The 14,827-nt window shown below is 38.8% G+C and overlaps 2 pseudogenes; both read right to left on the bottom strand.

Moving 5' to 3' along the window:
* Window positions 1–8,551: 8,551 nt before the first annotated feature.
* LOC145418907 (cytochrome c oxidase subunit 3 pseudogene) lies at window positions 8,552–9,347 on the bottom strand (annotated as a pseudogene).
* A 2,175-nt stretch (window positions 9,348–11,522) lies between these two features.
* LOC145418963 (cytochrome c oxidase subunit 2 pseudogene) lies at window positions 11,523–12,187 on the bottom strand (annotated as a pseudogene).
* Between the last annotated feature and the right edge of the window lie 2,640 nt (window positions 12,188–14,827).

Here is a 14,827-nt window from a genome sequence, read left to right as displayed (position 1 = left end):
ATAACGTGTGATATGATATCTTGGCTTTTAGTGGGTTGTTTCTTCAGAATATAATATTTCTCGTCTTTCTCCTTCTTCTTCCTCCTCTTCTGCTTCAGTGCATTCCGTTGTAATGCTCAGACTTTAGTAGTTTATGTTGTGCGTGGTGTCAAGAATAAAAATAAATGTAGTTGCTTAACAATGTATAAAGAGATTATATCTGTCTTCAGACAATCTAATAAGTATAGAGAAACTTTAAGAAATGTACTGAATCTCGTCCATTAAAAAGACAAAACTGTCCATAGGAAGTTTCTCTCTCTCTGTCTCTCTCTCCCGTTTAATAACGTTTGGCCTGGGAGAGCACAGTAGTTTTAAAAATAATGAATTGACAGGACTAACCGTCATCTGTGAGCCAAGTAGACTGTAATACTACTGATAATTGAACACCTGACTATTATGTATGCATCTTGTTTGACTCCCGATGTTGGCTGAGTGACGTGTCAACTCAAATTGTGACTCTAAGCAACTTTTATTAATAGCTTTTCCTTCTACAGTCAATACTTTCTGAGATTTGAGTTTTCGACTCAGAAACACTCAGATACATTTCGTACAAAAAAAAAAAAAAAAAAAAAAAAGACCATCGACTCGCGTACCTGGTTAAAAAATCTGATGGTTTACCAGGGTGTTTGTAAAAAGATCTGTGGAGCATCATAGGCATCATACCAAAGACATATTAGCCCAGTAATTTTTAAGCATATCCACTTGTATTATTAATTTTTTTTTTTTCACATAAAAAATAGTGGTCTCTAACCAGGTTTGACGTCAAGGGTATCGAAACTGTCATGTTGCCTCAGCGTCTTAATTAAACATCTGTCTTGATGAAGATGAACTGAAGTAATTAAGAACTGCAATGTCTTATTTTGATTTCCACATGTTTATTTTGCATTACCTGTGTAATTGTACACCAAGAGGAGTCAGTAAAAATACCTAACACATTCAAAATATTTCTGCATGAATGATCAAGATATCCAGATGATGTAAACGATTATGTTCGCAGACTACCGCTTACATGTTTGCTGGTTATTTAGGGCAGATATATCGACATTTAACTCTAGATATGTAGCTCTGTTGCCATTACATTTATTTCAATGCTTCTGTCTTGTTAGTATATAATAAGGCATTTCTGGAGAATGGTGTACAGACTATATTGAACTAAGCCAGACGATACCGGATGCTTGTAGAGTTAAAAACACCCTTTATACATCTATCTATCTATCTATCTATCTATTGCCAGACGCCATAATCCCGTAAGGGGTGACCATTTAACCTGAGTTATTTATTTTACAGGGAGGGGCACCCCACCAACCCCCTTGTGGGTGCTCCCCACGTAGGGAGCACGTATGGTTTGGTTATATAGTTACCACCCAGCGTTGTAAATGGTTTCTTGGCTTACAGGAAACAATTTAGCTTGTCACTCAATGTAAAGCCATCTGTAATGGAAAGAAAAATAATAAGAAGTGACAGGAAAGATGGGAGAAATAGGAAGAGAGGAGGGCAGGCACAGAAAAAGAATGGTAAAGGCTAAGGAAGAAGTAGGCAGCACCACATCAAGTGAGTGGATGATGTTCGCCACCACCTACTACTGTCTTTATACATAACACCGATAATAATGTATAAGTAAGGGATGCATTCGTGGATTAAGACATGATAAGCACAGAGCAACACCGAGAAGAATGAGATTAGAATTGGTTAAGGAACCATACCGAGCTCCACAACAAAACACACTTCTCTCCACAAACCTCATCTTTCCTACGTATAACAACCTCCTACATACATACATACATACACACACGTTCGCCCTTAACCCCTTCACTACAGGAGTAACCACTTCACCATGAGATCTACTGTACCTTGAGCTGCCCCCCAAAAAAAAAAAAAAAAAAAAATCGTCTGACGGTAGCGTGGATTAAATATACCCACACTATAATGCTAAGGGTTTGATGTTCTACTTTCAGTTCTTTCACTTCTGCGGCGCATTTTTAGATGTGAGGGCATCTCTTGAATTGGCCGCGGCTGTCAGTCACTCCCTAAGGTTTGTCGGACAAGACTTGCTTCACTCCCGTAGACTTCAGCGATGCCCCATTATAAGACCCTGACAGTCCCGCATCTATTATTATTATCGCACGTGTTTCTGTTATTCTTGGTACCACTAGACGATTTTCTTGATCCTCGAGGAGACACGTTCCAGTGAAGGGGCTGATGAAGGCTGTATCTGTCCCGTCAAGTCTGAGAAGTCTCACCTAATGTCAAGAAAATCGTCTTTAATTAGTAAGAAGGGTTTTGTAAAATACGTCACTGGAGTAAAGGAATAAAGCTGATTGTCGTATGCGGAAGTATAGAAAATATAATGCAGTACAAAAGACATCATACTTTATTTACAGGTTGAAGGAACTCTGTGTGAGGAGTTGTATAAATATTAATAACAATAATAATAATAATATAATAATAACAATAATAATAATAATAATAATAATAATAATAATAATAATAATAATAATAATAATAATAATAATAATAACAGTAAAACTTCTCTGATTTAAAATACACTCCTGTACTTTTCGAAAGGACTGCATGAACTACTGATTCAATGGAAACAGAGGATGAATGAATTATTGCATCACCACCACAAACACCACAGTACCACCACAACAACTATCACCACTGTCACGCGCACATCGACCACCAGTACACCACCATCACCACCACTACCATAACCAACGCTGCCACCACGACCATTACCATCAGCCACCACTATCACCAACGCCATTACTACTATATCACTACCACTACCACCACTATCCCTACAGCCCCCAGCACTACCGACACCACCACCACCACCACCACCACCACCCCTTCTGCTACTACAACCACCAGTAACACTACCAATAGCGGCACTGCCACCACTACACCACTTCCACTACCACAACACCACCACTCACAAAGTTTGCCACAACAACCATCACCACCACCAACACCAACATAACCACCACCACCACAACCAACAAACAACATAACCACCACTACTACCACCACCATTGCTATTATGACCACCACCATCACTAGGAATTATATTACTATCCTTCTTCAGAGCAGCTTACACTCTTTATCTATACTCACTTAGCCAGCATCGTGTATTTTCTAGGTCCCTATACTACTGTTGCTCAGGAAAAGTTCGAGAATACTTAGTTTTAAGACCTCATTGCATTCCCTTGAATATTTTAATTCTAAAAAGAAACCTAATCATACCCAATCTCTAGTAAACTTTTTTCTTAATCTCATTTTTTTTTATATCAACTTTTATTTTAAACTTAATTAGTTTGGGTAGTTTATTACTAAATCGTTAGTTTGTGGAGCTAAAAAAAATAAAAATTTTATCCTAAACCATGATTTGAAACATTTCAATACACCTGACAAGAATAGTCTTCCTAATATTTTTTTCTGTAATTTCATTATTTATATCCCTTCTATGCTTATTTGACAAAACATGTTACGTTATCGAATTAGAAATCCTAACAATCAACTCATCCTCTATTGTCGCAACATACATCTTCGACTGAATATCTCTAATATTCATAGGATTCGTTATATTCATTTCAGCCATAGTGCTCTTCTATAGAGGGAGATACATAGAGGGGGACCCTAACCTAGATCGATTTATATACTTAGTTCTAGCCTTCGTACTATCCATAATCTTCCCGATTATTAGCCCAAACTTAATTAGTATTCTCCTAGGATGAGATGGCCTAGGATTAGTATCCTATGCTCTAGTAATCTACTATCAAAATGAAAAATCCGCGAACGCTGGGATGCTAACCGTTTTATCTAACCGAGTAGGGGATGTCGCAATCCTTTTAAGAATCGCCTTAATATTTATCGAAGGAGGCTGAAACTTTATTTTCCATGTATTCTACCTAGATGATAACTTCACATTATTAATAAAAAGACTTATTGTCATAGCAGCAATAACCCAAAAAGCTCAAATTCCATTCTCCGCTTGACTTCCTGCAGCCATGGCCGCTCCAACGCCAGTCTCAGCACTGGTCCACTCCTCAACCCTTGTTACGACTGGAGTGTATCTTCTCATTCGATTTAGACCCGCACTATCCGAAACAATTTTACCAAGTCTCTTTCTTTTTAGTTCCCTGACAATATTTATATCAGGACTTGGAGCTAATTTTGAATATGATTAAAAAAAATTATTTTCCTATCCACCCTTAGCCAGCTCGGTGTAATGTTAAGAACCTTATCCCTGGGATTCAAAGACCTTGCATTCTTTCACCTCCTCACTCACGCACTATTTAAAGCTCTCCTATCCATATGTGCCGGAGCCATAATCCATAATATAAAAGAATACCAAGACATTCGACTGATAGGGAGATCAGTAACCTCCATGCCCCTGACTTGTATATGTATAAATTTAGCAAATCAAGCATTATGCGCGACCCCATTTCTGGCAGGATTCTATTCTAAAGACCTCATTCTAGAGGTTGCTTTTATAAGATGAATCAATACCATGATCCTATTCCTTTATATCTTCGCAACTATATTAATAGCGTGTTACACCTTTCGCTTAATTTTCTACTCTATAACAGGAGAATTTAACTTAGCCAGATTTAGAAATATTGACGACTCATCTTCTATCATAACTTCTCCTATGCTGGCCCTTAGAAGAGGAGCCATTCTTAGTGGAGCCCTGCTATATTGATTAAACTTTCCTGAATCCTACGTAATTTGCCTTTCCCCCCTTATGAAAAATGTAGTACAGTAATCACTCTAATATCCGGACGCCCAATAACCGAACATCCCCACTAACCGAACCTTATCGTCCTGGGATCAAACATTCCCAAAATGGTCCGAAAATCCAAAAAAATTGGAAAAAAAAACGATTTTTTGCCGTCCGTAATTTGAACTTGCCGCGCGCGCCGCGTGAGAGCATTGTTTTGGTCTAAGTCATTCCTCCGACGTCCGATAGAGCGCCGCTGCATCCTCCCCACTTCCCGCCTGTCTCTCACCGCGACTGGACCTGCGCTCTTCGTAATGGCTGCCCACGTGCTCGCTTTTGTGGTGGTGCCGTACTTGCTGCAAGGCCTCCTGCTGCTCTCTGCCCTACTCTTAGTGTGTGTGATGATGGCCCCGCCTCCTGAGAAAAGGAAGAGAGTGGTGTTGACTCTGGAGAAGAAACGGGAGATATTGGAGAAGGTTGATGCGGGTTGGTCTTCCTCTCGCATTCTCCGCGAGTTCAACCTGGCCCGGTCGACTTTGTTTGATATCAAGCGTTCCCGAGACAAGCTCATGCAGTACACGGCTGACTTCTCGTCGAGAAGCAAACGCAACGTGGAGAGGAAGGTTATGTTTACTCCCAAGTATGCAGAGATCGACCGCTCCACGTTGATTTGGTATCGACAGCAACGTGCAGCTGGTGTGATGGTACGTGGAACGGAGCTGAAGGCTGCTGCTGAGAAGTTTGCAAGGCTTCACGACGCTCTAGACTTCAAGGCATCCGAGGGTTGGCTCTTCGCGTTCAAGTTGCGACATGGCCTTACTAACCGTAAAGCACATGGCGAAGCATTGGACGCTAACGAGGATGGGTGGACGAGTTTCGGCACAAGGTGAAAGGCTTGATCGACAGGGAGGGCCTCACTCTCGGTCAAGTCTATAGCACGCTGACGAAACTGGCCTATTCTATCGCTCGGTGCCACGAACACTCTCGCCGATGAGACGGAGAAGCGTGTACCTGGCCGCAAGCTTTCTAAGGAACGGATATCTGCTTTGTGTTGTGCCAATGCTAACGGCATGCACCGGCTTAAGCCCGTTATTGTTGGCCGTGCAAAGCAGCCTCGGTGCCTTCGTGGGGTGATGGATGTCCTTCCTGTCGTATGGTACCATTCTTTGAAAGCATGGTTCACAGCTGTGATTTTCAAAGACTGGTTTCACCATCACTTCGTCAAGGAGGTCATACATTACCAGACGAAGACACTGGGAATTCCTCGCGACCAGGTAAAGGCTCTCCTTCTCCTCGACAATGCACCTGCCCACCCGTGCGACAAGGACTTGGTTGCTGAGAATGGCCGTATTAGGTGCATGTTTCTGCCACCTAATACGACTGCTCTCATTCAACCAATGGACCAAGGAGTGATCGTGGCAACAAAGCGCCTGTACCGTCGGAAGTTCCTGGACGAGGTGATGGTGGTTCTCGAGGACGAGGACGAGCGCAGGAAGGACGTGACACTCGAGGCAAGCGGACTTTGGAAAACCTTCGCCGCTACAACATCAAGTCTGCGCTGTACAACTGGGCTAGTGCATGGAAGGAAGTCCCTGTGAAAACTCTTGAAAATGGTTGGTCTCGTCTGCTTCTCGGAACAGATGTGGAGTACGATTTCCTAGGGTTTGACGTGGATGACTTCCATGCACGGCCTACGCACGGCGACGATGTTGATGTGGACGATGTTCGTGAGTGGTTGGACGACGACGAGGGCGATCCTGGGTATCAGACGTTGTCTGATATCGAGATCGCGTCTTCGGTTGCTGGTGTCAGTCCCGAACTTGAAGATTCCGACGACGAAGGCGATGATGATGCAGACTCCGCCCAGCAGGACACTACTCCAGCCATCCCCAAGCTGAGCGCACTCCGGGAACATCTAGAGTTCGTCCTAGACTACCTGGAACACCCGGACTGCGACAGGGAGATGGGGCCCTTGGGACTCGTGGAAGAAGTGCGTGCTTTCAGGCAGCGCATCATCAATCGCCAGAATCGTCGGTCCTTGCGTCAGTCAACGATTGACAGTTTTTTCAGGCCCGTGACCCCCGCTGTGCCAAGCCCTGGTTCCACTCCGTTGCCTCCCCAAGACAGGCCCTCATGCTCCGAGCCACAGCCCAGCACATCAGCTACAGTGGAGTCACCGCTCGACGTGAGTTTGCGGCTGTCTTCAGAGTCTTCTGTAGTCGGTACGCCATCACCACTACTCACCGATGCACCCCTTGGACGCCTGCCAGTGATACTCTCAGGCTCTGACAGTGAATAAACAGCAAGAACTTCTCCACTAGACCACACGGGAATTTTGAGTGTTGTGCAGTGAAAAAAACGGTGTGTTGTGTTAAGGTTTTCAAGTTGGGAGAAAAGACTAAGTAGAAAAGAAATTTAACGTAACTAACCTTCTTTGTTTTGGCTTTGGAAACTTAAAAAAACTTGGGAAAAGTTAATGTGCAACACTTAAATTTAATGGAACATTATTTGGACTAAAGTGAACACTGTGAAAAGAACGGACTTCTGTGTGTTAGTGACTAAGTTCAGTGCAAGACTTCAGGAAGAGTGTAGTGCAAGTGCTTCAGGAAATCGTTCTTACTGTCAGAGTCCGAGAGGAGGCGGTTATTCATCGAGGTGGCCAGGGACTTGCTGTAAGTAGCCAAAATGTTTCATGTTGTACTATTTTCCATACTATATTTACCAGAATGTTTCATATTGTATTTTTTCCCATACTATACTTACCAGAAAGTGTCATACTGTACTTCTTTCCATACTAAACTTACCTCATGCATGTGCAGTAGGAATGTGTTTTTCAGAGTTCGGTTAGGTTCGGTTAGGTTAGGTTCGGTTAGAGTCCATAAGTACCAGAATGTTTATTAATGTATGAACATACTTCTAAACCCACATTTTATGTGTCTATTGCATTTATTTCAGTCATTTATGTGCCTTATTGGTGTGATTTGGGTGTTAAATAGGTGCTATGCATGTCCGGAGGGAGTTGTATAGGTGTTTCTCTGTGTTAGGGTCCGTAAGTACAAGTCCATAAGCTGGGGCCCAATATCCGGACAAAACCAATATCCGAACCTACCGATGGCTCTATTGATCCGGATATTGGAGTGATTACTGTACTAACAATCAGAATCCCCGGGGGCTTGATAGGCTACCTACTCAACATCATGAACGTAAACTTTAAGCTAAGCTAACTCAGTTTTTACCCACTAGTTGTATTTTCAGGTTCTATATGATTCCTACCCTTCCTTTCCACGTTTAACCTATCCAAATCTAGCCTTAACTTAGGCCAAAACTACTCTAAATTAATTGATAAAGGATGATCCGAAATCAGAGGAGGTCAAGGAATCTTTCAAACATTAATAAACTCACCTAAACTTCAACAAATATTTAGTGACAGAAACTTTAAATCTTTCATAAAAATTTTCTAGTTCTAACTCTCATACTTTCATTCTCTAATATTTACTTATATAATTTATTTGTAGACCATTGCGTTGACGTTGCGAAAGAGATTAATTCATCTAAAAGTGCTTAGCTTCTAAAAAAAAAAAAAAAAATAACTATACAGCGAAAATGAATCGTGTTACACTTACACCATAGCTCTTCTCTTGATAGGAAGGTTACTTCAATTCAATCATTAACAGTGATTAGCCTCTCCTTTGGCTTCTATCAAAATTTGAGACTACATAGTCAAAGCTTAGGCCGAAACTAAGTGCAAAACTTCGCTTGCTAATCTACCTACTTACTTTACCCTCCTCATCAATAAATAAAAATATAAAGAAACAATCAAACTACATCAACAAAATGCCAATATCATGCAGCGGCCTCAAAGCCAAAATGATGAGTTGGAGAAAAATGACACATATAAAGACGATACAAACATACCATTAAAAAAGTAATACCAATGATTATACATGAAGGCCATGAAAACCTGTAGCTACAAAAAAACAAGATCCAAAAACCGAATTGGCAATAGTAAACGGAGCTCCAAAATATTCGAAAGCCTGAAGAGCTGTACAATAAACACCTAAAAACACAGTAATACTAAGACTCTGAAGAGCCTCGTTATGATTAGATCCTATAATCGCATGGTGAGTTCAAGTTACTGTAGCTCCTGAAGACAGAAGAATAATAACATTTAAAAGAGGAATTTGAAATGGATTAAACGGAACGATTCCCTTAGGCGGCCAAGTTATACCAATTTCCACAGCCGGTGCCAACCTTCTATGAAAAAAAGCCCAGAAAAACGAAAACAAGAAAAACACTTCCGATAAAATAAACAAAATATTCCCCACCGTAACCCAGCAACTACCACTCCAGTATGTAATCCTTGGTAAGTTCTTTCACGAACTACATTTCGTCACCACTGAATTATAGTCAAGATAACAACAACAAACCTTAAAACAAGAAGATCTATATTAAATTGATGAAATCACTGAACTAGCCCAGTAGTCAGTATTATTGCTCTAATTGACCCAGTTAAAGGCCACGGTCTTATTTTTACCAGATGATAAGCATGATGTGCATGTGATGATGCCATTAGTTAATTTCTCTTGCAAACAAAGTCCTTCAAACAGCAAAAACATAAGACTGAATAACTGCAACAGCAAATTCAAGTAAAAGTAAAATTTGAGCAACAAATAAAAGAATTAAAAAATAAGAAGTCAACGAAGGACCAGTCCCCCCTAAAAGAGTTAACAACAAATGGCCGGCCATCATATTAGCCATTAACCGAACCGCCAAAGTCCCAGGTCGAATAATATTCCTAATACTTTCAATTAATACCATGAAAGGTATTAAAGCCACGGGCATCCCCTGAGGGACTAAATGAGCAAACATATGCTGAGTATGATTGAACCAACCATCAATTATAAAAGTTAATCAGAGAGGAAGAGCTAACCCCAAAGTCATAACTAAATGCCTAGATCTCGTAAAAACAAGGCAAAAGACCTAAAAAATTATTAAAAACAATAAACGAAAATAAAGACAAAAATAATAGTTCTCCTTTGCTGTCTCGGCCCAAGAATATTTTTAAAATCTTGATGCAAAGCCATATTTAACTTATTCAACAGAGCATCGAGAAGGAGAAACCCAATACTGTACATATAAGGCAAAAATATCAATCCTAAAAAAGTGAAAAGTCAATTTAACTCCAACTCCATCAAACCAAAGGAAAGTTCAAAAACAGAAAACAATCTTGCTATCACTTTCAAATCTTTTCTTCAATACCAATCTCCTCCTCTCTCGATTCAATTTTTTTTTGGAACTCTAATATAACAATTCATTACAATAAAAACAACAAACCTAATTAAAAACATAATAACTAAATTCAGTCATAAAACAGGAGCCATTGATGGATTGGATGATATTCTCACAGGATAACTTAAGCCTGACAAACTTAACGTTATTCTTTAACTAATCAATCAAACAATTATAATCATAAACGGAATTAAAAGCCCCCCAAAATTAACAAACATGCAATATGGCATCAACCACTGAAACCACTGCTGACCTACAACAGAAATGACTAATTTTGGAGTCCTAAGAGTTAAAGACATAATCGACACTCGAAGATAAAAATACAAGGTAACAAGAGCAGATCCAAGAAGTACAACTAATAAAACAAAGTTACCTGCCTCCGCCAACTCTTGAATAACTACTCACTTCGGAACAAAACCAGTGAAAGGAGGAAGACCCCCTAACGACAACAAAGAAAAAAATACTAACATCTTTACCTCAACAGAAAAATTATAAGTCAAAAGATGATTAAAATGAAAAGCTTGCTTATAGTGAAAAAGGACAACAATAGGTAAAGAAATCAAAGGGTAAAATAAAAAATAAATACCCATGGTCACCTCTCTTACCAAAAGTGAAGAGAGCATCCAACCAATATGATTAATTGAAGAAAAAGTCAGCACCTTACGCAAAGAATTCTGATTAATACCACCCACTGCACCTACAACAGCTGATAACATTCTAGCCACAGAAAAATAAGTCTCTATTATCCTCACTCTAGCCAGATAACATAATAGAAACAAAGGAGCAATTTTTTGAATCATCATTAAAATTATAGCCTGAGGTCAAAGCAAACCTCCCATAACCTGAGGAAATCAAAAATGGAAGGGAGCACCTCCTAACTTTAAAATCAAAGCACAAAACAAAATAACAGAAGCAACCCTAAAATAAATCAACATAAAAGATGCCGAAAAAATAATTAAAGAAGACCCCAAACTCTGGATCAAAAAATACTTTAAAGCCGCCTCTGAAGAATACTGATTACTTTTAGTAACTATAAGTAGAATGAACGACAACAAGTTCAACTCCAATCCAACTCAAGCCCTAAATCATGAGCAAGATGAAATAGAAAGCAAAGTCCCCGAAACTAAAGTAGAAAAAAACAACAAATTAGGAAAAGAAAAATAAATTGAAAAGAGAAAATTCTTCAATTAAATATAAATTAATTACTTATTTCTTTTGCAAGGTATAGGTAATATCTAAATTACAAAATTGACATTATCAGCGTCAACCTTCCTATGAACTATACCATTCCTAAACTCTTAAAAAGAGGGAAATATGCCCATAAATGGGGTATGAACCCATCAGCTTAACCTTAGCTTATCTTTTTTTATCACTCACCAGAACTAATTATACTATAATAGGTTTAAAAGACCCACACTTAAACTCCAGTCATCTGGTGAAATTCAAACAAAGCCTCATCAGAAGATGTAACTCATGACAAAAAAGACTTAACAGAAACTCTCTCCACTACAATCGGCATAAAACTGTGGTTAGCACCACAAATTTCTGAACACTGACCATAAAACAAACCAGGACGAGAAAATAAAAACCTAACTTGATTTAAACGACCAGGAATAGCATCAACTTTCACCCCCAAAGCAGGAACTGTTCAAGAATGAATAATGTCTGCTGCCCTTACTAACACTCGAATTTGAGTATTGAAAGGTAATACTGCCCGATTATCAACATCTAAAAGCCGAAATCCAGCTTCCCCGAACTCCTCAGTAGGAACTATAAACAATCAAATTCCAACTGAGAAAAATCTGAATACTCATAACTTCAATACCACTGATGCCAAATAGACTTCAAAGTTACACTTGGATTATTAACCTCATCCGACAAATAAAGACGTCGCAGCGAAGGTAAAGCAATAAAAATCAAAATCAAAGCAGGAAGAACAGTCCAGATCACCTCAATCGTTTGATTCTCTAACAAAACACGATTAATAAACCTATTAAAAAACAATCTAGATATTATATACCCTACAAGAGCTGTATTAAGAATTAAAACTACTATCACGTGGTCATGAAAAAAAATTAACTGCTCTATAAGAGGCGAAGCCCTTTCTTGTAATCCCATATACCCTCAAGTTGCCATTAATTAATTCTAAAAGAGAATAGCATTCTCATTCATAGGTCCTAATCCTAGTGCATTTATCTGCCATTTTTGAAATTAGAAACTAAAGGAATCTCCATATATCTATGATCTGCAGCAGGATATGCATGTCTTCACTCAATAGAAGTAGGGAAATACATCGAAAACACAACTACATGATAAGACACTAACCTCTCTCAAATAATAATAATAAACCCCAATACAGCCACTAAAGAAATCATAGATCCAAGAGATGACAAAACATTTCAAGCTGCATAAGCATTAGGATACTCAGAATGCCGTCGAGGCATCCCATTCAACCCTAAGAAATGCTGAGGGAAGAAAGTAACATTAACTCCCAAAAAAATAGTACAAAAATGAATTTTTAACCACTTAGGATTTAACGCCAACCCGGTGTATAAAGGATATCAATGCGCCAGCACCGCAAAAATTCCAAAAACAGCATCCATCGAGAGCACGTAGTGGAAATGCACTGCAACATAATAAGTATCATGTAAAATAATATCAATCGAAGAATTAGCCAACACAAGCCCCGTTAATCCTCCTACCGTAAATAAAAAAATAAATCCCAATCCTCAACACATAGGTCTATAATTAATTTGCGTCCCATGAACAGTTCCCAACCATCCAAAAATTTTAATTCCAGTAGGAACCGCTGTCGCTGACGTAAAATATGCTCGAGTGTCTACATCCATCCCCACAGTAAACATATGGTGAGCTCACACTACAAAACCAAGAATCCCAATAGCTAACATGGCATAAATCATACCTAACCTTCCAAAAGCCTGTTTTTTTCCTGACTCTTGACTAACAATATGTGAAATTATACCAAATGCAGGCAAAATTAAAATATAAACCTCAGGATGTCCAAAAAAACAAAATAAATGTTGATAAAGAACCGGATCCCCTCCTCCAGCTGGATCAAAGAAAGAAGTATTCAAATTACGATCAGTTAATAACATAGTAACCGAACCAGCTAAAACAGGTAGAGAAATTAAAAGCAAAATAGACGTAATAAATACTGACCAAGCAAATAAAGGCATACGATCCATTGTCATCCCTCGTGGTCGCATATTAATAACAGTAGTCATAAAATTAATAGCACCCAAAATAGAAGAAACCCCAGCCAAATGCAAAGAAAAAATTCCCAAATCAACAGACGCCCCAGCATGAGCAATAGCTGCCGACAAAGGAGGATACACAGTTCAACCTGTTCCAACTCCCCTTTCTACTATCCCTCTCATTAAAAGCAAAATTAACGAAGGAGGCAGCAATCAAAACTTCATATTATTTATACGAGGAAATGCTATATCCGGCGCACCTAACATCAAAGGAACCAATCAATTTCCGAAACCACCAATTATAATAGGTATAACTATAAAGGAAATTATAATAAAAGCATGAGCAGTAACTACTACGTTATAAATCTGATCATCTCCAATCAACCTTCCTGGTTGACCCAGTTCAGCCGAATTACTAACCTCATAGAAGTTTCAACTATCCCAGCTCAAGCTCCTAAAACAAAATATAAAGTTCCAATATCCTTATGATTTGCTGAAAAAAAACACCGTTGCATTAAAATCTCATAGTGGAATTGTTAAGACGTTAGATTGCAAATCTAAAAATGTGAGTATTCACTGATATTTAGTGTATATGTTAGTGTACAAGAACGATAAGTTTTGATCTAAGATAAGGTGAAATTACCTACCATATATTTCGTATGGATCCTCAAGGTTTTAAGTTAATTAAACTAAAAGTCTTCAAAACTTTCATTAAAAGTAAAAACCTTTTAAACCTTATAAATTAATGAAGGAGCAACTCACTCACCTTTAGATTTACAGTCTAATACCTTCAAATTTCGGCCACTCCATTCTAAAATGGCAGATAAATGCCTAAGATTTAAGCTCTTATCATGGAGATTAGATCTCCTTTTAGAATTTAAGTTTTTTTTAGTATATCCAGTACACGTGACTTCCAATCACGAGGACTAGAAACTTCTAGAAAAAACAATGATCATTCTATCATTTATTACAATTTTAACTCTCTTAATCAGATGCTCCGTTACAATCCTAACTTCTGTTCTAGCTAAATAACAATCACAGATCGAGAAAAAAACTCACCATATGAATGCGGATTTGATCCCAAAGGATCTGCCCGCTTGCCATTTTCCTTACGATTCTTCTTGATTGCCGCCATCTTCCTAATTTTTGATGTAAAAATTACCCTAATCCTTCCAGTCGCTTACATTTTGGAAATTTCTAGTGTCTATTCCTGAAGAATAGTAGGTTTATTCTTTATTCTAAATTCTCCTCCTAGGCCTTTACTATCAGTGAGCCCAAGGAGCCCTCGAATGAAGATAATTTATCAACTTCAAACGATAGGCTATAGTTTAATAAAAAAAAATTGATTTGCACTCAAAAGATGTCTCCCAAGACTTGCTTAACCAGAGATCTAGGCCAGAAGAGAGACTTCTAATCTCTACTTAAAGCGATTAAACTCCGTATATTTCTCTTATACAAAATTATTAGCTCCACATAAACACAAGATTTACAAATCTCCCAATAAAACACCCCCCTCCCCCCGCTTGATTTTTCATAAAATGTAAAAATCTTAATATAGTAA

Source organism: Coenobita brevimanus, chromosome 117 (assembly GCF_032717465.1).
Source record: "Coenobita brevimanus isolate Jiangsu-jjx chromosome 117, ASM3271746v2, whole genome shotgun sequence".
Classification (NCBI taxonomy): domain Eukaryota; kingdom Metazoa; phylum Arthropoda; class Malacostraca; order Decapoda; family Coenobitidae; genus Coenobita; species Coenobita brevimanus.
Note: the sequence above shows the minus strand (reverse complement) of the source record. Positions and strands in the feature narration are given on the sequence as shown.